Here is a 24940-nt window from a genome sequence, read left to right as displayed (position 1 = left end):
TTCCTCAAGCCAAATGCTTTGTTTTTGTTTTAATACTCTATTTCCCTATAAACTAAACAAACCTCGCCCACAGTTTTTCAGAGAGCCTTGGCAGCAGCAAGGGAGGTCAGACTGGGCAGGAGAAGGGGGAGGTATTACTAGCCAGAGATTTCAGAGGCAGAGCGGAGGAGGGAGGATTAGCTTTTTTTTTTCAGAAGATGCAGATAAGCTGTAATGTTCACAAACATGGCTGATATTGTATCAAAGGAAGAAATAGTCATATTCTATTGAAGCTGTTTGAAGCTAGATTTGCTGTGTAAACTATCTAATCTTTAGATAAGATATATAGACAAGTTACTTGGTATAGTTAGTTTTTCATTTCAGAACCGCTTTAAGTACTTTAGCACTGCATAATGCGGGTGGCGTCACATTTACACATGGGTTGATTAGTATAAAATAATTTTCAATCTGTTGGCCGTAATACTACATTAAAGGTCAAACTGAGCATTCATAGGCCAATCAAGATTGCATGTGTGAACTGGGCTTTAACAAAATGAAAAAGTTATGTGATTTGTGTGCTTTTATATTTGAGAAACGTAGTAAGGTCCTAACTGAAATTCATATACACAAGGATGAGCTTCAGATGAATTCTGAATGGGTTTCATTCGGAATTCATGCAGATAATGCACCTGAGCGAGTGGATGAGGGAGGGTACCCAGCGGCCGCCTTTAATCCGTTCCATGTCACATGACTACCACTGCTTCCTCCTCCTGGGTTGAAGGAGGAAGCGTGGTAGTGATGTGACACGGCTTGCAGCACAACGTGGAATGCGCTGTGGGGCGGATTAAAGCAGACGCTGCTGGGTAAGTTTAACCCTCACACACCAGCACAGGTGCATTAATTATCCGAATGAAGCCCATTCGGAATTCATCTGGACCTCATCCCTGCATATAAGTATACTAGTAGTTGCACTTCCAAAGAAAAATACCAATCAAATTCAGCTGCTCATTCCAAGAATTATGAAATATTTAACAGGCAGTGACTTTTCTGGTGCTTTGCCTAGAGCTCTTCATGTACTTACCTGCAACAATAATTAAGCAGCTGATGAAATGGGATTTCTCTGAAGTAAACACGCTTCCTGTGGAATGAGTCAATGCAGTAAAACTGGATAAGGCGAGGTTGAGACACAAATCTGTACAGCCCAGTCCTTTCAGTTTTGCATCAGTTTTACCTGGCTGGACCAGAAATGTACACCTTTTATGTTTAACACGCCCATAGATACAGATACAAAATTGATCCAAAACTGACAGGACTGAACCAGAAATGTACAGATTTGTGTGAAAACATCAAAAGAAATATACAAAACATGCCAACTGTCAAAAACTTTATGTGTGAACCAAGCCTAACACACCAAAACAGATTGCACACAAATTTTTGTTTAATAGGTTAGCAAACCTCAAACAGTCGCCATGGATTCCAGCAAGGTTTCTTGTTTGTGGCTTGTACTACTAATGTGTTTTAATTCAGAGTAAAGTCGGCACCAGATGACCAAGCAGAGGGACTGATTGTGCCTCCGGATCACTAAAAGCATACAATTCAAGAATGTAGAAAGGAGACCATATAGGCAACAATCTACAGTTCCCAATCAATCACCTTTATTGCATCCTTAATCCAACTGACATTACATAGTATACAAATGCATTTGTATTCTATGTAATGTCAGCTGGATTGAGGATCCAATAAAGGTGATCGACTAGGAACTGCAGATTGGTGCCCAGATTCTCTCCTTTCTACCCAACTTGAATTGTACTAGTGTGTGCAAGATCATTTCAGTGTGCATTGTTTAGAAGTCAATGTCAGCCTCCTTGCAAAGATAGTGCTGACTAGTTCATCACTGCTGTGCACTTACCTCTATCTGCCAAACTTCTTCCTTGATGCCTGTGATGTCAGTTTATACTGCCGCTGTTATACATCCAACAGTCCTAAGATTTCATAGACTAAAACTACGTAGCATTGATGCACTGTACGCCCATCTACTTCTTCCTGACACTTTTGCCTCCACAACCCAAAGTCCAGTGAAGGCACAAATGTCAGGAAGATAGAGAGCAGTGGTTTGGCTAGAGGTGGCAAGTTAACCAATTCATGCCTGGAAATCTGTTCCCGTTCAACCTTTAAAGTACCCCTTAACAGGGATATGGAGGCTGCCATATTTATTTCCTATTAAACAATACTAGTTGCCCAGCGTCCTGCTCATCTCTGGCTGCAGTAATGTCTGAATCCCACATCGAAAACAAACATATAGCTAATCCAAACAGACTTCAGTCAAATTTGTGATCTGGATGCTTGATAAGGGTCTATGGCTAAAAAGTATTTGAGGAAGAATATCAGCAGGACAGCCAGGCAATGTGTATTGTTTAAAAATAAATATGTCAGCTGCCATATCCCTCACTCCTTAATGTTTAGTTATCTCATACTCACTCACATTTTAAGTCATACCCCCTCACAGGATAGAATGATCCCCTTAAATCATCTCTGAAATAATTCCATTACATATTTTATCGTTTAGACATGAGAATAAACCACACAACACAGAAATAACTTTATTTCACAATCAAATACAATTAGCATACAATGTTTCAAAATAATTGAAAGGTTGTTAAATTGGCTATGCAAATAAATATATCTGGAAAATACCCAAAACCCATTACCTCTTTCAGATAGACCAAAGCAGCGTACACAACTTCAGTGTGACCCATAAAGATAGTGCTTATTCATATAGACTGCAGACAACGTGCTATACTCCCCAATAATGTACAATATTATACAGTATAGATATAAAACAGTACAACTTCACTTAAAAATAGGCAGTTAAAATCTGCCAGAACCAACAGGTTTTAACCAAATAAGGACCAGGAGATTTTCCAATGATTAGTGCTGCGTGGGCTCTCCAGCCCGCAGCACCGATCAGGATTGAGCCATGGCGACCAGACTCCAACCCCCCCCCCCCCTCTTTTCCCCACTAAGGGGATGTCCTGCTGGGGGGTCTTATTGCCGCCGGCTATTTCTGCGTAGCGGGGGAAGGTGCTCCTCAAAGCCCCCCTCCGCAGCGATTTCCGCCCTCTCTGCCCTTACCTCCCTCTCCCGCAGGCTATGGGCTGCGCAGGACGGATATCTGTCCTGCGCCGCCTAGGATAGGCTTCAGCCTATCAGATGCCGGCGATCCCCAGCCAATCCCCGGCCGGGGATCGCCGATCTCCTTTACGGCGCGCCGTATGATGTAAACACGGGATTTACCCCCCCCCCCCCCCGCGTGTTTACTTTTAGCCTGCGAGCCGTGATCAGCGGCTCGCAGACTTCACGGACACACCCTCCGTGAGCTGACAAGGAACCCATGGTAACACCACTTCGACCTGCCGACGTTGGGCGGTCGTTAAGTGGTTAAACTACATCTTCTCATGAGGGATTCTCAGGATTTCTTTGTTTTCTAAAGCATTTCTTAACTGCCGACATAGAAAAGTGCCAGCCTCCATACATATTTGCACACTATTTTGTCAGTTAGACTTAGCAACTGCCCTTCAGTAAATGCTCTTGAAAACAAAGAAAACCCAGAGAATACACCATGAAGAGATGGACTAGTCCTAAAAAGTCTGTTTTGCCTGGTTAACTGCTTACTTTTTTTGCTGGAGTGGTCCTTTAAGACTGAAAGAAGGGAATGTGAGTGCCGTCATAGACCACAATGTTAACTGTTGCTATAGCAGCACCCAGTGTATAATCAGTATTGCCCACAGTGCAAGTCACTTTAAAGCACACCTGAAGTAAGGGATATGGAGGCTGCCATTTATTTCCTTTCAAAACAATGCAAATTGCCTGGCAGTCCTATTCATCTGCCTGTAAGATCTGGTCCACAATGAAATTCGCTGCTAATTTGTTGCAATTTTGCCGCTATTGCCTTCGAAATTCTGATTCAAGTGAACGAGAATGACTGCAAATATTGACATGCAACATTTTTAAACACACAAATGCAGCTTAAATGCAGCCTGTGTGGATCAGCCCTTACACTTTTAGCCATAACCCCTGATGGATGCAGATCAGGCTTTTTGACACCAGCTTGACCAGCTAAGCTATGTGCTTCTTTCAAGAGTACAATTCAGACACCACTGCAAGCCAAAGAGATGAGCAGAACTGCCAGGCAACTGATATGGTACAGAAGGAAATATGACTACCACTACATGCCTCTAACAGCACGTTTCATTTTAAAGATACCAGAGCTGAATGAAAAGGTAAAAATAGGGAGCAGGCATGTATATGGAGTAAGTCCTGATGCCCACCGCTTTCCCCGGTTCTCCATCCCACTCCTTTCTTTTGCAAATGCTCCCAGCAGCCACTTCCTGTGTAAAGCACTGGCCCGGCTGCGAGCGTCCTTTATCATGTGTCCTTGGCTGGAAGCACTCTGCACATGCACATGATGTCACAAGTACATCCTGCACAAGCACAGAGCACTCCTGGCCATGGATGCACAATCAAGGACGTGCGCAGACAGGCCAGCACAGTAAGGGCCAACCGACCAGGAAGTGGCTGCGGGAGGCATTTTCAGGGCTTCCTCCTTCCCCATAAACATGTTTAAGTCCCATGAAATCCTCCCACAGTTTGCTGTTCAGTGAGCCCCGGTAACAGGCTCAATGACGGCAATCTGGATCTACTGCGCTTGCACAGGAGGTCTGCATGTGTGCAGTAGATCCAGCCTGGTGATGGAGCTCACCGCGGCTGAACGGCAGACCGCGGGAGGACAGCGTGGGACTCTGACTTTTTATGGTACAGTTAAGTATCAGAGCTTTACATTACTGAGCTCTGAGCGTCTTGAAGGTGCCCATACATCTAGTGATGTATGGGCAGATCAACTAATGTTGCCCATACATGCTACAATAAAAACATTTGATCTTATTTATTCAACCAAAACAATCGAATGAAAGTAAAAAAAATTTTGATTAAGAAAAACTATTATCCCATTTTTTTCAATAAAAATCCGATCAGACATGTTGGAAAAATCTTTATATTTGATCTAAAGCCCCATACACAAGCTTAACAGCGGTCTTTTATGCAGCACAATTTTTTTACATTTTTTGTTGTGAAACAAGTTGAAAAAGCTAAAAAAAAATAAGCCTTTTACCATTGTTCAAAAAGCTTATAAGACTGATAAGAAGTCTTATCTTTTTTGAACAATAGCAAGACTTTAGCTGTTTCAACTTGCTTCACAACAAAAGTTGTTCAACAATTGTGCTGCATAAAAGACCGCTCTCGAGCGTGTGTATGGGGCTTAACAGAATTTAACAAAATTACCAAATACAAATTACCCAAAAAAAATAAAAATTGTACCATGTACGGCCACCAGATCGATCTCTGATCGGAGAGATCTGTCGGCTGCCTATACACCGCAGGCCGACATCTGATCAATTTCAGCAACAAATCTCTTGTGAATCTTACTTGTGATGTCACAGCTGCTGTTTCAAATGTCGATGTCTCCAAGTGCATTATAATCTCACCTGTTCCAGCTGCCATGACACTTCATCTGCTCCTGGTCTCGTCTCCAGCAAGCTCCACAAGCAAGCATGACTGAATCTCATCCCAAAATGCGCCTTAAAGAAAAAGATGAGGGACTGTTGATATTTATATGTAAACACTGAAAAATACATAATTCTTTACTAGGCAAGCAAATGAGGGCTACTCCAATGAAGCACATGTATTACATATAAGAGGTAGATAATGAAATGCAGATATTGTAAACGATCGGAAAAATAGGTAGATACCACAAGTACAGATATTCCCAATGACAAGCAGAAAACACCAATAAAGGGCAAAATATCAGTAATATACAGTTAGCAGTAGACAGAATGGCATTCATATTAGTGGAGGGTGCGGTATAACACCATGCAGCATCCCAATACATTGCATGCAGTGCATTGCTACAGAGCATGTGTGTAAACAGTGACAGTGAAGCATACTTTTTTGATTGTATGCTTAACTACATGCAAAGCAACCTGCGGTGATTGCCCAGCACTGCTTTCCCATGACAATGCACTCCTGCTGTCACAGAGAAGGCAACGCAACTCCCTAGACTAAAAGTGAATACACCGATAGGAACTGTCAAACACAATTTCAATGACAAGCAGATAAATGAAGGTACTTTCTAGTGAAAAGGCATAAAGTAATGGGTAGATTCTAGTGATAGGCTTCCTCAGGCCCCTGCAGTACTCGCATCCGGATCCAGTCACCGGTATGGCTGTGCGCTCCCTCTAGCGTTTTTCCATCGTCATCTCCCCACGATGCCAGTTCTGTGAAAATAGCATGGCGCTGGGTCATGGAGAAAAGACATCAGGGAGGTTAAGACGAAGGACACAGGAGAGAGCATGCCAGCTGGACAGAAGTGGTGAGTGTCCTGCACAGCGAGTACTCTGCATGGGCCCCGGGGGAGCACTATTACCTGGGAGGAGACCTGGGAGTCATTCACTGGCTGTGGGACCCCAGGCAATTACATATTGCAGTTCCCCATCTCTTTTCGAGTGAGATCTTCCATCCAGACAGATCATTTAGATCAATTTCAGAGCGAAATCTATCAAACTTACGATCGGGTGGGCATGTTAGAGCATCAAACTCTGGCAGATTCAATTACAGTGATTGACTCTGCCAGGGTAAATAAATTAGTGTATGGACACCTTAAGACAAGCAGTTAACTGACAAAAACCAATGACAGATACTTTTAAATAAAGGGAAATACCAATACACATCACAGCGCTATTACCAATCACACGTGGGCAGCAAAGGAACACAGATATTACCAGTGGAAAGCAGACAGCAAAGGCAAACCGATATTACCAATAAGCAGGCAATAAAGGCACACCATTACTACCAATGACAAGCTGGCAGTAAAGGCACACCAATACTACCAATGACAAGCTGGCAGTAAAGGCACACCAATACTATTAATGACAAGCTGGCAGTAAAGGCACACCAATACTACCAATGACAAGCTGGCAGTAAAGGCACACCGATACTACTAATGACAAGCTGGCAGTAAAGGCACACCAATACTACCAATGACAAGCTGGCAGTAAAGGTATACAGATACTACTAATGACAAGCTGGCAGTAAAGGCGCACCGATATTACCAATCACAAGCTGGCAGCAAAAGCACACCAATATTACCAATGACAAGCTGGCAGTAAAGGCACACCAATATTACCATTGAGAAGCTGGCAGTAAAGACACACCAATATTACCAATGACAAGCTGGCAGCAAAGGCACACCTATATTACCAATGAGAAGCTGAGAGCAAAGGCACACCTATATTACCAATGACACACTGGCAGTAAAGGCACACCGATATTACCAATGACAAGCTAGCAGTAAAGGCACACCGATATTACCAATGATGAGCTGGCAGTGAAGGCACACCGATATTACCAATAATAAGCTGGCAGTAAAGGCACTCCAATATTACCAATAATAAGCTGGCAGGAAAGGCACACCAATATTACCAATGGCGAGCTGCCAGTAAATGCGCATCGATATTACTAATGACAAGCTGGCAGTAAAAGCACACTAATATTACCAACATTAACCACCTTAGCGGTATGGACGAGCTCAGCTCGTCCATTACCGCCAGAGGGTGCCGCTCAGGCCCTGCTGGGCCGATTTTGATAAAATAAAAAGCATCACACGCAGCCCGCAATTTGCCAGCCGCGTGTGCTGCCTGATCGCCGCCGCTCTGCGGCGATCCGCCGCGAGCAGCGGCGAAAGAGGGTCCCCCCAGCCACCCGAGCCCTGCGCAGCCGGAACAAATAGTTCCGGCCAGCGCTAAGGGCTGGATCGGAGGCGGCTGACGTCGGCTGACGTCCATGACGTCACTCCGCTCGTCGCCATGGCGACGAGGAAAGCCAAACAAGGAAGGCTGCTCATTGCAGCCTTCCTTGTTACTTATGCTTGCCGGAGGCGATCGGAAGAACGCCTCCGGAGCGCCCTCTAGTGGGCTTTCATGCAGCCACCTTTCAGTTAGCTGCATGAAATAGTTTTGTTTTAATTAAAAAAAAAACCCTCCCGCAGCCGCCCTGGCGATCTCAATAGAACGCCAGGGTGGTTAAGCCGGCACCCTGGAGAACTTCAACCGGAAGACTTCACACCACGCCCTGCCGAGGGACCAACAGCCAGCGCCCCGGAGAACTTCAACCGGAAGACTTCACACCACGCCCTGCCGAGGGACCAACAGCCGGCGTCCTTGAGAACTTCCACCGGTAGACTTCACACCACGCCCTGCCGAGGGACCAACAGCCAGCGCCCTTGAGAACTTCAACCGGAAGACTTCACACCACGCCCTGCCGAGGGACCAACAGCCGGCGCCCTGGAGAACTTCAACCGGAAGACTTCACACCACGCCCTGCCGAGGGACCAACAGCCGGCGCCCTGGAGAACTTCAACCGGAAGACTTCACACCACGCCCTGCCGAAGGACCAACAGCCAGCGCCCTGGAGAACTTCAACCGGAAGACTTCACACCACGCCCTGCCGAGGGACCAACAGCCAGCGCCCTGGAGAACTTCAACCGGAAGACTTCACACCACGCCCTGCCGAGGGACCAACAGCCAGCGCCCTTGAGAACTTCCACCGGAAGACTTCTCACCACACCCTGCTGAGGGACCAACAGCCAGCGCCCTGGAGAACTTCAACCGGAAGACTTCACACCACACCCTGCTGAGGGACCAACAGCCAGCGCCCTGGAGAACTTCAACCGGAAGACTTTTACACCACGCCCTGCCGAGGGACCAACAGCCGGCGTCCTTGAGAACTTCAACCGGAAGACTTCACACCACGCCCTGCCGAGGGACCAACAGCCAGCGCCCTTGAGAACTTCCACCGGAAGACTTCACACCACACCCTGCTGAGGGACCAACAGCCAGCGCCCTGGAGAACTTCAACCGGAAGACTTCACACCACGCCCTGCCAAAGGGCCAACAGCAGGCGCCCTGGAGAACTTCAACCGGAAGACTTCACACCACGCCCTGCCGAGGGACCAACAGCCAGCGCCCTGGAGAACTTCCACCGGAAGACTTCACACCACGCCCTGCCGAGGGACCACCTGCCAAGGGACCAACAGCCAGCTCCCTTGAGAACTTCCACCGGAAGACTTCACCACACCCTGATGAGGGACCAACAGCCAGAGCCCTGGAGAACTTCAACCAGAAGACTTCACACCACGCCCTGCCGTGGGACTAAGCCAGCGCCCTGGAGAATTTCAACGGGAAGACTTCACACCACGCCCTGCCGAGGGACCAACAGCCGGCGCCCTAGAGAACTTCAACCGGAAGACTTCACACCACGCCCTGCCGAGGGACCAACAGCTGGTGCCCAGGAGAACTTCAACCGGAGAAATTCACAATGCGCCCTGCCGAGGGACTTCAACAAAAGGAGCCCAGGAGTGATTTAGTAACAACCGGCGCCCAGGAGGGATTTAATAACCGGCGGCAAGCCGGGAAAACAACAGTTGTCCGAGACTTCAAACAGCGCCTTGGTCCGAGACTTAAAAACAAACAGCGCCTTGGTCCAAGACTTCAAACAAACAGCGCCCTGGTGGTGTACTGCAAACCATGCCCTGAGTAACAACCTAAGTATACCCTAGTAGGGGACTTCAAACTGCATCCTTAGTACCAAATTGTGCCCTGCCGGGGATATCTAACTGCACAGCGTACCAACCAAAGTGTGCCCTGATAGGGACCTCAAACAGCACCCTGCTGTGGGACTGTACAGAAGCCATGCTGCAACTGGCATTTTCAGTCTTCCTTGACTTTGCTCCAACTGGAAATCATATTTCTATGGAAAAAGCAGATTGTAGGTCAACTTAACCTATTTTAGTTCCTGGACGTAGAAACTACGTCCAGGAACCATGTGCACTCCCGCGTGCACGTGCGCTCACGGCCCGTGGTTCGTTAGCCAGGCAATCAGTTAATCGGGCTATGGTGCCCGATCTCGGATTCCTCTCCCTCGCTGAAAAAGCGACAGCTTCTCTTGGAAGCTGTGCTTTTTCTGACTGTTGCCTCCCCCATGCGCCTCTCTAAGCCTATGTTACGCTTAGAGTGACGTCATGCAAAAAACTCATGGCCGCCATCTTGTGGCCAAAAAGTAAAACTACAGCTAAAAGTAAAAAAAATAACTCAAGACACATTTACATTATAAAACAATTGTTTACATCCCACCCTCCCAAAAAAAATAAAAAAAAATAAAATGTTTAATATTAAAAAAAAACATAATAAAAAAAACATGTAAATATTTACCTAAGGGTCTAAACTTTTTAAATATCAATGTAAAGATGAAATATTTCTATATTTTTTTATTTTAAACTTGTAAATAGTGATAGATGCAAAACGGAAAAAAAGCACCTTTATTTCCAAATAAAATATTGTCGCCATACATTGTGATAGGGACATAATTTTAACGGTGTAATAACCGGGACATATGGGCAAATACAATACGTGAGTTTTAATTATAGAGGCATGTATTATTTTAAAACTATAATGGCTGAAAACTGAAAAATATTTTTTTTCCGTTTTTTTTCTTATTCTTCCTGTTAAAATGCATTTACAGTACAGTGGCTCTTAGCAAAATGTACCCCCCAAAGAAAGCCTAATTGGTGGCGGAAAAAACAAGATATAGATCAGTTCATTGTGATAAGTAGTGATAAAGTTATAGGCTAATCAATAGGAGGTTAACATTGCTCAAGTGAAACGACGGAACGCGAATGGGTTAATATGTCTTGTCCAGCTGAGGTTTTTAGTAACTGAAAAAAATCAGCAAAGATCACCTCCAATTTTACAGTAAAATAACTTTTTTGCATATCTAAAGTATGTAGCTGCAACTAGATTCCACTACAATGAAGCTTTTAGTATTCCTTAAAGTGGATCCGAGATTAACTTTTACTCATTGCATAATTGTGTTCCGTTCCTATTGTTTATAGGGCATTCCTCAAGCCAAATACTTTGTTGTTTTAATACTCTATTTCCCTATAAACTAAAGAAGCCTCGCCCACAGTTTTTCAGAGAGCCTTGGCAGTAGCAAGGGAGCTCAAACTGGGCAGGGGGAGGGGGAGGTATAACTAGCCAGAGATTTCAGAGGCAGAGCGGAGGAGGGAGGATTGGGTTTTTTTCACATAAGATGCAGATAAGCTGTAATGTTTACAAACATGGCTGATATTGTATCACAGGAAGAAATAGTCATATTCTATTGAAGCTGTTTGCAGCTAGATTTGCTGTGTAAACTATCTAAACTTTAGATAAGATATATAGACAAGATATATAGACAAGTTACTTGGTATAGTTCGTTTTTCATTTCGGATCCGCTTTAAGTACTTTAGCACTGCATAATGCCAGTGGCGTCACATTCACACATGGGTTGATTAGTATAAAATCATTTTCAATCTGTTGGCCGTAATACTACATTAAAGAGATCAAACTGAGAATTCATTGGCCAATCAAGATTGCATGTGTGAACTGGGCTTTAACCTCCCTGGCAATGAGCGGCCTTCCGTGTTTCGGTTACCTCGTCGCCATGGCGACGAGTGGAGTGACGTCAGCCGACGTCCGCCACCTCCGATCCAGCCCTTAGCGCTGGCCGGAACTTTTTGTTACGGCTACGCTGGGCTCAGGCGGCTGGGGGGACCCTCTTTCGCCGCTGCATGCGGCAGATCGCCGCGCTGCAGCGGCGATCAGGTAGCACACGCAGCTGGCAAAGTGCCGGCTGCGTGTGCTGCTTTTTATTTGAGCCAAATCGGCCCAGCAGGGCCTGAGCGGCAGGCTCCAGCGGTACTGGACGAGCTGAGCTCGTCCAGACCGCCCAGTTATGTGATGTGTGCTTTTATATTTGAGAAATTTAAGGTCCTAACTGAAATTCATATACACAAGGATGAGCGTCGGATGAATTCTGAATGGGTTTCCTTCCGAATTCATGCAGATAATTAATGCACCTGAGTGAGTGGTTGAGGGAGGGTACCCAGCAGCCGTCTTAATCCGTTCCACGTCACACGACTACCACTGCTTCCTCCTCCTGGGTGTAAGGAGGAAGCGTGGTAGTGACGTGACACGGCTTGCAGCACAACGTGGAATGCGCTGTGGGGCGGATTAAAGCAGACGCTGCTGGGTAAGTTTCACCCTCCTCCACACACCAGCACAGGTGCATTAATTATCCGAATGAAGCCCATTCGGAAATCATCCAGAGCTCATCCCTGCATATACGTATACTATTAGTTGCACTTGCAAAGAAAAATACCAATCAAATTCAGCTGCTCATTCCAAGAATTATGAAATATTTAACAGGCAGTGACTTTTCTGGTGCTTTGCCTAGAGCTCTTCATGTACTTACCTGCAACAACAACTTAGCAGCTGATGAAATGGGATTTCTCTGATGTAAACACGCTTCCTGTGGAATGAGTCAATGCAGTAAAACTGGATAAGGCCAGGTTGAGACACAAATCTGTACAGTCCAGTCCTGTCAGTTGTGCATCAGTTTTACCTGGCTGGACCAGAAATGTACACCTTTTATGTTTAACACGCCCATAGATAACGGATACAAAATTGATCCAAAACTGACAGGACTGAACCAGAAATGTACAGATTTATGTGTGAAAACATCTAAAGAAATATACAAAACATGATAACTGTCAAAAACTGACAAGACACTTATTGTGTGAACCAAGCCTAACACCAAAACAGATTGCACACATTTTGTTGAATAGGTTAGCAAACCTCAAACTGTCGCCATGGATTCCAGCAAGCTTTCTTGTTTGTGGCTTGTACTACTAATGTGTTTTAATTCAGAGTAAAGTCGACACCAGATGACCAAGCAGAGGGACTGATTGTGCCTCCGGATCACTAAAAGCATACAATTCAAGAATGTAGAAAGGAGACAATATGGGCACCAATCTACAGTTCCCAATCAATCACCTTTATTGCATCCTTAATCCAACTGACATTACATAGTATACAAATGCATTTGTATTCTATGTAATGTCAGTTGGATTGAGGATCCAATAAAGGTGATCGACTAGGAACTGCAGATTGGTGCCCAGATTCTCTCCTTTCTACCCATCTTGAATTGTACTAGTGTGTGCAAGATCATTTCAGTGTGCATTGTTTAGAAGTCAATAAATGTCAGCCTCCTTGCAAAGATAGTGCTGACTAGTTCATCACTGCTGTGCACTTACCTCTATCTGCCAAACTTCTTCCTTGATGCCTGTGATGTCAGTTTATACTGCCGCTGTTATACATCCAACAGTCCTAAGATTACATAGACTAACACTATGTAGCACTGATGCACTGTACGCCCATCTACTTCTTCCTGACACTTTTGCCTCCACAACCCAAAGTCCAGTGAAGGCACAAATGTCAGGAAGATAGAGAGCAGTGGTTTGGCTAGAGGTGGCAAGTTAACCAATTCATGCCTGGAAATCTGTTCCCATTCAACCTTTAAAGTACCCCTTAACAGGGATATGGAGGCTGCCATATTTATTTCCAATTAAACAATACTAGTTGCCCAGCGTCCTGCTCATCTCTGGCTGCAGTAATGTCTGAATCCTACATCGGAAACAAACATACAGCTAATCCAAACAGACTTCGGTCAAATTTCTGATCTGGATGCTTGTTTAGGGTCTATGGCTAAAAAGTATTTGAGGCAGAATATCAGCAGGACAGCCAGGCAATGTGTATTGTTTAAAAGTAAATATGTCAGCTGCCATATCCCTCTCGCTCCTTAACCATTTACGGACATCCTATCGTATTAAAACGTCATGCTTACCGCTATTAACGGCAACATGACGTTTTAGTACGTCGCACATTCCCGCCGCTGCTACCGCCGCGTGCGCGCCGCTACCGCCGCGTGCGCGCCGCTACCGCCGCCATTACCGTCGGGATCCGGTGCTGGGTGATTGGGGAAGAAGACCGAACGGTCCTCTACCCAATCGCAGTGCCTGGAGTGAATGGACGTGACCGCGAACAGCGGCTACGTCCATTCACATAGACAGGAAATGTAACAGTTTAATAAAGTGTAAAAAAAAAAAAAAAAAGTGAACACGTCCGAGTGTTCACTAGCGCCATCTTGTGGCCAAAAAGTATATTACACCTACAAAATACATACATTTTCAAGTATATACACATCATAAATAAAATTACACTTCCAACCCTCCCCCCCAAAAAAAACACTTGTAAAAAAAAATCAGCTTAAAAAAAAAAAATAGTTGCCTCAGGGACTCAGCTTTTTTTATTCTATATTTTATTGGGAAAATTAATTTTAATTTATTACATAGGGCCTTGTAATTATGGCCAGAACAAACAGAAAAATAACCACTTATATTTCAAAATAATATACTGTCGCCATACATTGTGATAGGGACATAATTTAAATGGTTTAATTATCGGGACCACTGGGCAAATAAAACGTGTTTGTTTTATCCACAGGAGAATTTTTAATTTTAAAACTATAATGGCTGAACACTTAGAAATAATGATTTTTTTTTCTTTTTTTTCTGTTTTTCTCATTAAAATGCATTTAGAATAAAAAAAATTCTTAGCAAAATGTACTATCCACAGAAAGCCTAATTGGTGGCGAAAAAAACGAGGTATAGATCATTTTCTTGTGATAAGTAGTAATAAAGTTATTAGGGAATAAAAGGGAGGAGCGCTGACAACTGAAAATTGCTCTGGTCCGTTAGGATAAAAACCCTTGGGGGTGAACTGGTTAATGTTTAGTTATCTCATACTCACTCACATTTGAAGTCATACCTCCTCACAGGATAAAATGATCCCCTTAAATCATCTCTGAAATAATTCCATTACATATTTTATCGTTTAGACAAGAGAATAAACCACACAACACAGAAATAACTTTATTTCACAATCAAATACAATTAGCATACACTGTTTCAAAGTAATTGAAAGGTTGTTAAAAATAAATTGGCTATGCAAATAAATATATCTGGAAAATACCCAAAACCCTTTACCTCTGTCAGATAGACCAAAGCAGCGTACACAACTTCAGTGTGACCCATAAAGATAGTGCTCAATCATAGACTGCAGACAACGTGCTATACTCCCCAATAATGTACAATATTATACAGTATAGTTATAAAACAGTACAACTTCACTTAAAATTAGGCAGTTAAAATCTGCCAGAACTAACAGGTTTTAAACTACATCTTCTCATGAGGTATTCTCAGGTTTTCTTTGTTTTCTAAAGCATTTCTTAACTGCCGACATAGAAAAGTGCCAGCCAGCCTCCATACAAATTTTCACACTATTTTGTCAGTTAGACTTAGCAACTGCCCTTCAGGAAATGCTCTAAAACAAAAAAAACCCCAGAGAATACCCCATGAAGAGATGGACTAGTGATAAAAAGTCTGTTTTGCCTGGTTAACTGTTTACTTTTTTTGCTGGAGTGGTCCTTTAAGACTGAAAGAAGGGAATGTGTGTGCCGTCAGGCAACTGATATGGTACAGAAGGAAATATGACTACCACTACATGCCTCTAACATGTTTCATTTAAAAGATACCAGAGCTGAATAAAAAGGCAAAAATAGGGAGCAGGCACGTATATGGAGTAAGTCCTGATGCCCGCTTTCCCCGGTTCTCCTCCGTCCCACTCCTTTCTTTTGCAAACTCTCCCTGCAGCCACTTCCTGTGCAAAGCACTGGCCCGGCAGCGAGCGTCCTTGAGCATGTGTCCTTGGCTGGAAGCACTCTGCACATGCACACGATGTCACAAGTACATCCTGCACAAGCACAGAGCACTCCTGGCCATGGATGCACAATCAAGGACGTGCGCAGACAGGCCAGCACAGTAAGGGCCAACCGACCAGGAAGTGGCTGCGGGAGGCACTTGCGGGGCTTCCTCCTTCCCCATTAACACGTTTAAGTCCCACGACATCCTTTCACGGTTTGCCGTTCAGTGAGCCCCGGTAACAGGCTAAATGACGGCAATCTGGATCTACTGCGCTTGCACAGGAGGTCTGCGTGTGCGCAGTAGATCCAGCCTGGTGATGGAGCTCACCGCGGCTGAACGGCAGACCACGGGAGGACAGCGTGGGACTGACTTTTTATGGTGCAGTTAAGTATCAGAGCTTTACATTACTGAGCTCTGAGTGTCTTGAAGGTGCTCACACATCTAGTGATGTATGGGCAGATCAACTAATGTTGCCCATTCATGGTACAATAAAAACATTTGATTTTTTTATTTATTCAAAACAACCGAATGAAAGTAAAAAATATTTTTTGATCAAGAAAAACTATTATCCCATTTTTTTCAATAAAAATCCAATCAGACATGTTGGAAAAAGACAACTTTACTTACGGTAACGTCTTTTCCAGTAGTCAGAAGGACAGCACCCCTGGTGAGACTTGTCTCCCTCCCAATCGTGGACAGGAACTGCAAAAGAAAAGATTTGCATAACAAATTGGCAGCCATACATAAGCCACTATCTTACCACCAGTAACTCAGTTAATATAATAGATGACACGGACCGCATAGATGCTCACTTACATAATTATTATTCCACCCAAAAGAAGGGCAGGTTGCAGGGGTGCTGTCCTTCTGACTACTGGAAAAGACGTTACCGTAAGTAAAGTTGTCTTTCCCAGAACGTCATTGGACAGCACCCCTGGTGAGACGATGTACAAGATATAGGATCTAGGGAGGGACCACTGCCTGCAGCACCTTCCTTCCAAATGATAAGTCTGCTGCAGCCGAGATGTTTAGGCGATAATGTTTCACAAAAGTGTTCTGACTTGACCAGGTAGCAGCTCTGCATATCTGTTCTATAGATGCCCCTGCCCTCTCTGCCCAGGAGGTTGATATTGCTCTTGTAGAATGAGCTCTGATTGGAGAGATTAAATGCTTTCCTTGAACCTGATATGCTGATGTGATAGCCTGTTTTATCCATCGTGCCAGCGTTGCTTTGGAAGCTTTGTTGCCTCTTTGTTTTCCAGCAAAAAGGGTGAACATTGCCTCAGTTTTCCTCCAGGAACTTGTTCTTTCCATGTAGTGTATAAGACATCTCCTTACGTCAAGGGAATGGAGTCTCCTTTCCTTTTCATTACTAGGATTCTCGCAAAAGGAGGGTAGGAAGATCTCCTGATTTCTGTGAAAAGAGGAAACTACCTTGGGTAGAAAGGCTGCATCAGGACGTAATGTTATTCTATCCTCTGAAATGGTGCAATAAGGCTCTCTAATGGATAGTGATTGCAATTCACCAATTCTCCTGGCTGAAGTAATTGCCAGCAGGAAAATGGTCTTTAAGGTAAGAAATTTTTCCGAAATTTGCGCTAATGGCTCAAACGGAGCCTCACACAAACCCTGTAAAACAATGTTTAAATCCCAAGCAGGTACTTTTGTTTTAATTGCTGGCTTAAGTCTCTTTAAAGCCTGAAAAAAACGTACAATTAGATTTTCTTCTGCCAGTCGTTTTTCTAAAAACACACTAAGAGCAGATACCTGTACTTTCAGGGTGCTGATACTAAGACCTTTCTTATAACCACACTGAAGAAATTCCAATACGGATTTGAGAGATGAATTGTTAAAGGATCTTTCCCTACACCAATCGTTAAATATTCTCCAGGCTTTCTGGTATATTTCTCGAGTCACTTTTTTTCTACTCTGTATCAAAGTTTCTGATAGTTCATCTGAAAACCCTTTGGACTTCAGGATGCCCCATTCAGGTTCCAAGCTGAAAGGTGAAGCATGTGTAAGTTCGGATGCCATACTGGACCCTGAGATAGCAAGTGTGGCAGAGGAGGAAATATTATCGGATCTGTTACTGCTAGTGCCCTCAGTGACGTGAACCATGGTTTTTTTGGCCACAGTGGAGCTATTAAGATTACTCGAGCCTTGTCCTGTATAATCTTCTTTATCACTCGTGCTAGCAACGGAACTGGAGGAAATGCATACATCATTACTTCCCCCCAATTGATCGAGAAGGCATCTACTTTCCATGGTAGATCTTCTGGAAACAGGGCACAAAATTGTTGGCATTTCGTATTCACTTTCCTTGCAAACAAGTCTATTTTTGGGCAGCCCCATTGTAACGTCACCTGCTGGAATATTTCCTGATCTAATGACCATTCGTTCGCATCCAACCTCTTCCTGCTGAGGTAGTCTGCCAGTTGGTTTGAGGTTCCTTTTAAGTGTGTCGCTGTTAAGGATGAGAGATTCCTTTCTGACCAAAATAGGATCCTCTTCGTCTTTTCCCATAAGGATTGACTCCTCGTACCCCCTTGTCTGTTTAGGAAAGCCACCACACTCTGATTGTCTGTCCTTATCCTCACATGAGACTTCTTGATTTGGGGCCCGAAATGTAGTAAAGCTTGCCACACTGCTTGCAGTTCTCTGTTGTTTGATGACTGTGAACTGATCGTCATACTCCAGGCTCCCTGGGCCGGTTGAGAATTGAAGTGGGCTCCCCAACCCCATAAACTGGCGTCGGTTGTAATTGTATTCTGATGAGGAAAACTCCACAGACGACCTGGAGATAGATGATCCAGCTGTTTCCACCAAAGCAGAGAAGCCTTTATACTCTGTGGAATGACGATTTTCTTGTCCAGTGACGTCATAGACCTGTTCCAAGATTTTAGTATCCACATCTGTAAGAATCTTGCATGGAACTGCCCCCACTGGATTGCCGGAAAGGAAGAAGTTAGAAGACCTAGAAGTGCCATGGCCTTTCTTAGCGATATGCTTCTCAATTTCTGAAACGAGAGAACATTGTCAATAATAGCACTGATCTTCCTATCAGGTAACAACAATTTTTCATTTCTAGTAGAAATAATGAAACCCAAAAACTCTAAGGATTGGAAAGGAACTAGGGCAGACTTTTCCCAATTAATCAACCAACCCAAATCCTGGAAGAAGCTCAAAGTTGTAGTTATCTGATCAAAAACGGATTTCTCAGAAGACCCCCATAATAAAAAATCATCAAGGTAACCGACAATATTAATCTGTTTTAACCTGAGAAGGGCTAGTACCTCAGACATAACCTTGGTGAATAGCCATGGAGCTGAAGATAATCCGAAAGGTAAGGCATTAAACTGAAAATGTCTCACCTCTCCTTCCATCCACACGGCGAACCTTAGGTATTGTTGGCAGGACAAATGGATTGGCAGATGAAGATATGCATCCTTCAGGTCTAGAGATGCCAAGAAGTCGTCTTTCTGTAAGAGATGAACTACAGATCGGATATTGTCCATCCTGAACTTTCTGTATTTGACCCTCAGATTTAGTTTCTTTAGATTTAGAATAAATCGATAGGTTCCCTGAGGTTTCCTCACCAGGAAGACTGGAGAGTAGAATCCCTGTTCTTTTTGGCATGCTGGAACCCGGCGAATTACCCTTTTCTGAAGAAGTGACCTTATTTCTGATTGAAGGGCTATTCTTAAAGATGGGTCTTTTGGACAAGGGGTTAGGACAAAATTTTGAGGGGGAGGCTGCTCGAACTCTATTTTGTAACCTTCTAATATTATATTCAGTAACCACTGATTGCTGAAGAGTTGTTGCCATTTTTCGAAATAGTTGGTGACTCTCCCCCCCACTGGAATGATGGCGTCATTGCTTGTTTGTCTTTTTGGTATTAGTAGAGGTATTGGGGGGTCTTTGTTGTCTATAAGGGGCCCATCTTCTACCCCTGGAAGATTTGTTATCCGCTTCATTTTTGGCGGGGGCCCGAAATGGCCGCTTATTTTGAAAAGGGCGCTTCCTTGGGAAATTCTTCTTATTATCCGCCGTACGATCTAGTGTATCGTCCAGCTTTGAACCGAACAGCAGATTACCTTCACAGGGGATACCACAAAGCTTAGATTTTGAGGAAGTATCCCCATTCCAGGTCTTAACCCATACTCCCCTTCTAGCCGAGTTGACTAGCGCCGTGGTTCGGGCTGCCAACTTTACTGTATCATCTGCCGCATCAACTATGTAATTTGAGGCATTCGTAATTTTTGGGAAGTCATTCAGAATTTCTTCCCTAGAAACGCCATTAGCAATCTTAAATTGCAGGTCTGATAGCCAAGTTTTCAGAGAACGACTAACTGCTGTTGATGCCACAGCCGGTTTGAAAGTTAATGAAGCCGACTCCCAAGCCCTACGCAAAACATTATCCATTTTTTTGTCTATTGGATCTTTTAGGTTACCAAAATCTTCAAACAACAGGTCTGATTTTCTTGACACCCTGGAAAAGGAAGGATCCAGCTTTGGCGGAGGACCCCAACAAGCCTGATCATCCGGGGCAAAAGGGTAGCGCTTAGATAAAGATTTGGGCCAAAAGGCCCTTTTCTCAGGATTTTCCCATTCTTTCTTAATCATAGATTTAAGAGTAGAATGGACCGGAATGAATCTAGATTGGGGGTCCGCCAAACTTTCATACATCTGATCCAGGGGTGTCAGGGGTTTTTGCTCTGATCTAATACCCATTGTTTCATGCATGGAGGTTAGGAGATCTTTCATTAAATCTGGGGAAAAAGCAAATTTCTGTGATTTCTCAGCTTTTTCTATTTCTTCACCCTCAGATATCTCTTCTAATGCAGATATTTCCCCCTCAGAGAGTTCCGAGCCCTCTATATCACTCTCCCTACTTCTCCTAGCCTGCACAGGAATACGTGCCGCCGGAGTAGGAGAAGACCCAGTATTGATAGGTATAACAGCAGCGTCACTGCTAGGGCCAGGAACATCAGCAGGGTTGGGGGCTACAGCTTGAGAAGAAATAGCAGAATCCTTAATTTCTTTGATTGCTGAAGACATTTCCGCCCGCATCCAACCCATCAGATCTTTAAATATGACAGGGGATTCATCTTTAACCAGTTTATTTGTGCAATCCTGGCACAACTTTTTAGAGGATGAGGATGACAAGCGAGTGGAGCAAATGGCACATTTCTTCGCAGATTTGCTAGATCCACTTGATGCATGCTGACCCTTGTCAGTTTTATCATGTTTTTCAGGCTTTTCATGTTTTTCAGGCTAAAAAACATAATAATAAGCCAACCATTAGCACCCTCTCTAGTACACACATATATATATATATATATATATACACACTGCATATCTATATTTCCATTGTACTTGCCAGAGAGGTATCTTGGGCTGGCCTGGCAGACTGCGCAGGAGCTGACCCAGAAGCGTCCTCCATGCTCACATAAACCACCAGAGTGAGACAGGGAAAAGGATTAAATCCAGAATCACATGAACAATAGGGCTCAGCTGACTAGCCCATTAGCATGATTAATTTGCATAGTCCCCCGTCGCGGCACCTGCCGCTTAATAGATATGCATAATTACCTCGTATTTCCGCAGCCCCTGCCGCGCTATTCGCTAATTACCTCAGCGAATCAGCTGATGCTGATTCGCAATCACCTCCGCGGCCCCTGCCGCCCGATCAGAGTCACGCCGGACGCCGTGCGTGACAACTTCCGGGTTGACCCGGAAGTATCTTGGTCTGAAAGCGCGCCTGCGCTATATCTCTGCTGCCTCATACGGAGAAGCCTCCTCCACGCTGCAGGGCTCCGACTGTCCACTGTACAGCATGCCTGGAGCCCTGAAAGACGTTGCCCCCGACCATCTGTCATGGATAGCATCCTGGAGACCTCTCCTCTGCATTCCCGTCCGGGACAGGAAACTGAACTGAGTTACTGGTGGTAAGATAGTGGCTTATGTATGGCTGCCAATTTGTTATGCAAATCTTTTCTTTTGCAGTTCCTGTCCACGATTGGGAGGGAGACAAGTCTCACCAGGGGTGCTGTCCAATGACGTTCTGGGAAATCTTTATATTTGATCTAAAGCCCCATACACAAGCTTAACAGCGGTCTTTTATGCAGCACAATTGTTAAACAACTTTTGTTGTGAAACAAGTTCAAACAGCTAAAAAAAAAAAACTTTTGCCATTGTTCAAAAGGCTGATAAGACTGATAAGAAGTCAATCCAACAGCTGGATTGACTTCTTGTCAGTTTTATCAGCTTTTTTTAACAATAGCAAGACTTTTTAGTTGTTTCAACTTGTTTCACAACAAAAGTTGTTTAACAATTGTGCTGCATAAAAGACCGCTTTCGAGCGTGTGTATGGGGCTTAACAGAATTTAACACAATTACCCCCCCAAAAAAAATTGTACCATGTACGGCCACCAGATCGATCTCTGATCGGAGAGCGATCGGTCGACTGCCTATACACCGCAGGCCGACATCTGATCAATTTCAGCAACAAATCTTTTGTGATTCTTACTTGTGAGGTCACATCTGCAGTCTCAAATGTCGATGTCCCCAAGTGCATTATAATCTCACCTGTTCCAGCTGCCATGACACTTCATCTGCTCCTGGTCTCGTCTCCAGCGAGCTCCACAAGCAAGCATGACAATCTCATCCCAAAATGCGCCTTAAATAAAAAGATGAGGGACTGTTAATATTTATATGTAAACACTGAAAAATACATAATTCTTTACTAGGCAAGCAAATGAGGGCTACTCCAATGAAGCACATGTATTACATATAAAAGGTAGATAATGAAATGCAGATATTGTAAACAATCGGAAAAATAGGTAGATACCACAAGTACAGATATTCCCAATGACAAGCAGAAAACGCCAATAAAGGACAAAATATCAGTAACATACAGTTAGCAGTAGACAGATAATGGCATTCATATTAGTGCGGAGGGTGCGGTATAACACCATGCAGCATCCCAACACATTGCATGCAGTGTGTTTCTACAGAGCATGTGTGTAAACAGTGACAGTGAAGCATACTTTTCTTGATTGTATGCTTCACTGCAGGCAAAGCAACCTGCGGTGATTGCCCAGCACTGCTTTCCCATGACAATGCACTCCCGCTGTCACAGAGAAGGCAACACAAAAACTTTGACTAAAACTGAATACACACAGATAGGAACTGTCAAACACACAATTTCAATGACAAGCAGATAAATGAAGGTACTTTCTAGTGAAAAGGAATAAAGTAATGGGTAGATTCTAGTGATTGGCTTCCTCAGGCCCCTGCAGTACTCGCATCCGGATCCAGTCACCGGTATGGCTGTGCGCTCCCCCTAGCGTTCTTCCATCGTCATCTCCCCACGATGCCAGTTCTGTGAAAATAGCATGGCGCTGGGTCATGGAGAAAAGACATCAGGGAGGTGAAGACGAAGGACACAGGAGAGAGCATGCCGGCTGGACAGAAGTGGTGAGTGTCCTGCACAGCGACTACTCTGCATGGGCCCCGGGGGAGCACTATTACCTGGGAGGAGACCTGGGAGTCCGTCACTAGCTGTGGGACCCCAGGCAATTACATATTGCAGTTCCCCATCTCTACGAGAGATCTTCTGTCCAGACTGAGATCATTTAGATCAATTTCAGGGCTAAATCTATCAAACTTACGATCGGGTGGGCATGTTAGGGCATCAAACTCTGGCAGATTCAATTACAGTGATTGACTCTGCCAGGGTAAATAGATTAGTGTATGAGCACCTTAAGACAAGCAGTTGACTGACAAAAACCAATGACCGATACTTTTAAATAAAAGGAAATACCAATACACATCACATCGCTATTACCAATCACACATGGGCAGCAAAGGAACGCAGATATCACCAGTGAAAAGGAGGCAGCAAAGGCACACCGATATTACTAATAAGCTGGCAGTAAAGGCACACCGATATTACCAATAAGCTGGCGGTAAAGGCACACCGATATTACCAATAAGCTGGCGGTAAAGGCACACCGATATTACCAATAAGCTGGCGGTAAAGGCACACCGATACTACCAATGACAAGCTGGCAGTAAAGGCACACCGATACTACCAATGACAAGCTGGCAGTAAAGGCACACCGATACTACCAATGACAAGCTGGCAGTAAAGGCACACCGATACTACCAATGACAAGCTGGCAGTAAAGGCACACCGATACTACCAATGACAAGCTGGCAGTAAAGGCACACCAATATTACCAATGACAAGCTGGCAGTAAAGGCACACCGATATTACCAATGACAAGCTGGCAGTAAAAGCGCACAAATATTACCAATGACAAGCTGGCAGTAAAGGAGCACCATTACCAATGGCAAGCTGGCAGTAAAGGCACACCAATATTACCAATGACAAGCTGACAGTAAAGACACACCAATATTACCAATGACAAACTGGCAGTAAAGGAACACCAATATTACCAATAATAAGCTGGCAGTAAAGGCACACCAATATTACCATTGAGAAGCTGGCAGTAAAGACACACAAATATTACCGATGACAAGCTAGCAGTAAGGGCACACCTATATTACCAATGACAAGCTGGCAGTAAAGGCACACCGATATTACCAATGACAAACTGGCAGTAAAGGCACACCGATCTTACCAATGACAAACTGGCAATAAAGGCACACGGACAAACTGGCAGTAAAGGCACACCGATCTTACCAATGACAAACTGGCAATAAAGGCACACCGATATTACCAATAATAAGCTGGCAGTAAAGGCACACCGATATTACCAATAATAAGCTGGCAGTAAAGGCACACCGATATTTTCAATGACGAGCTGCCAGTAAATGCGCACCGATATTACTAATGACAAGCTGAAAGTAAAGGCACACTAATAATACCAACATTAAGCTGGCAGTAAATGTACACCATATGACAAAGGCACACCATTACCACCAATGACAAGCTGGCAGTAAAGGCGCACCAAAATTACTAATGACAAGCTGGCAGTAAAGGCGCACCGAAATTACTAATGACAAGCTGGCAGTAAAGGCACACCAATATTACCAATGACAAGCTGGCAGTAAAGGCACACCAATATTACTAATGACAAGCTGGCAGTAAAGGCGCACCAATATTACTAATGACAAGCTGGCAGTAAAGGCACACCAATATTACTAATGACAAGCTGGCAGTAAAGGCACACCAATATTAATGAC

This window comes from Hyperolius riggenbachi, chromosome 3, assembly GCF_040937935.1.
Source record: "Hyperolius riggenbachi isolate aHypRig1 chromosome 3, aHypRig1.pri, whole genome shotgun sequence".
NCBI classification, from domain to species: Eukaryota; Metazoa; Chordata; class Amphibia; order Anura; family Hyperoliidae; genus Hyperolius; species Hyperolius riggenbachi.
This window is presented reverse-complemented; position numbering follows the sequence as displayed.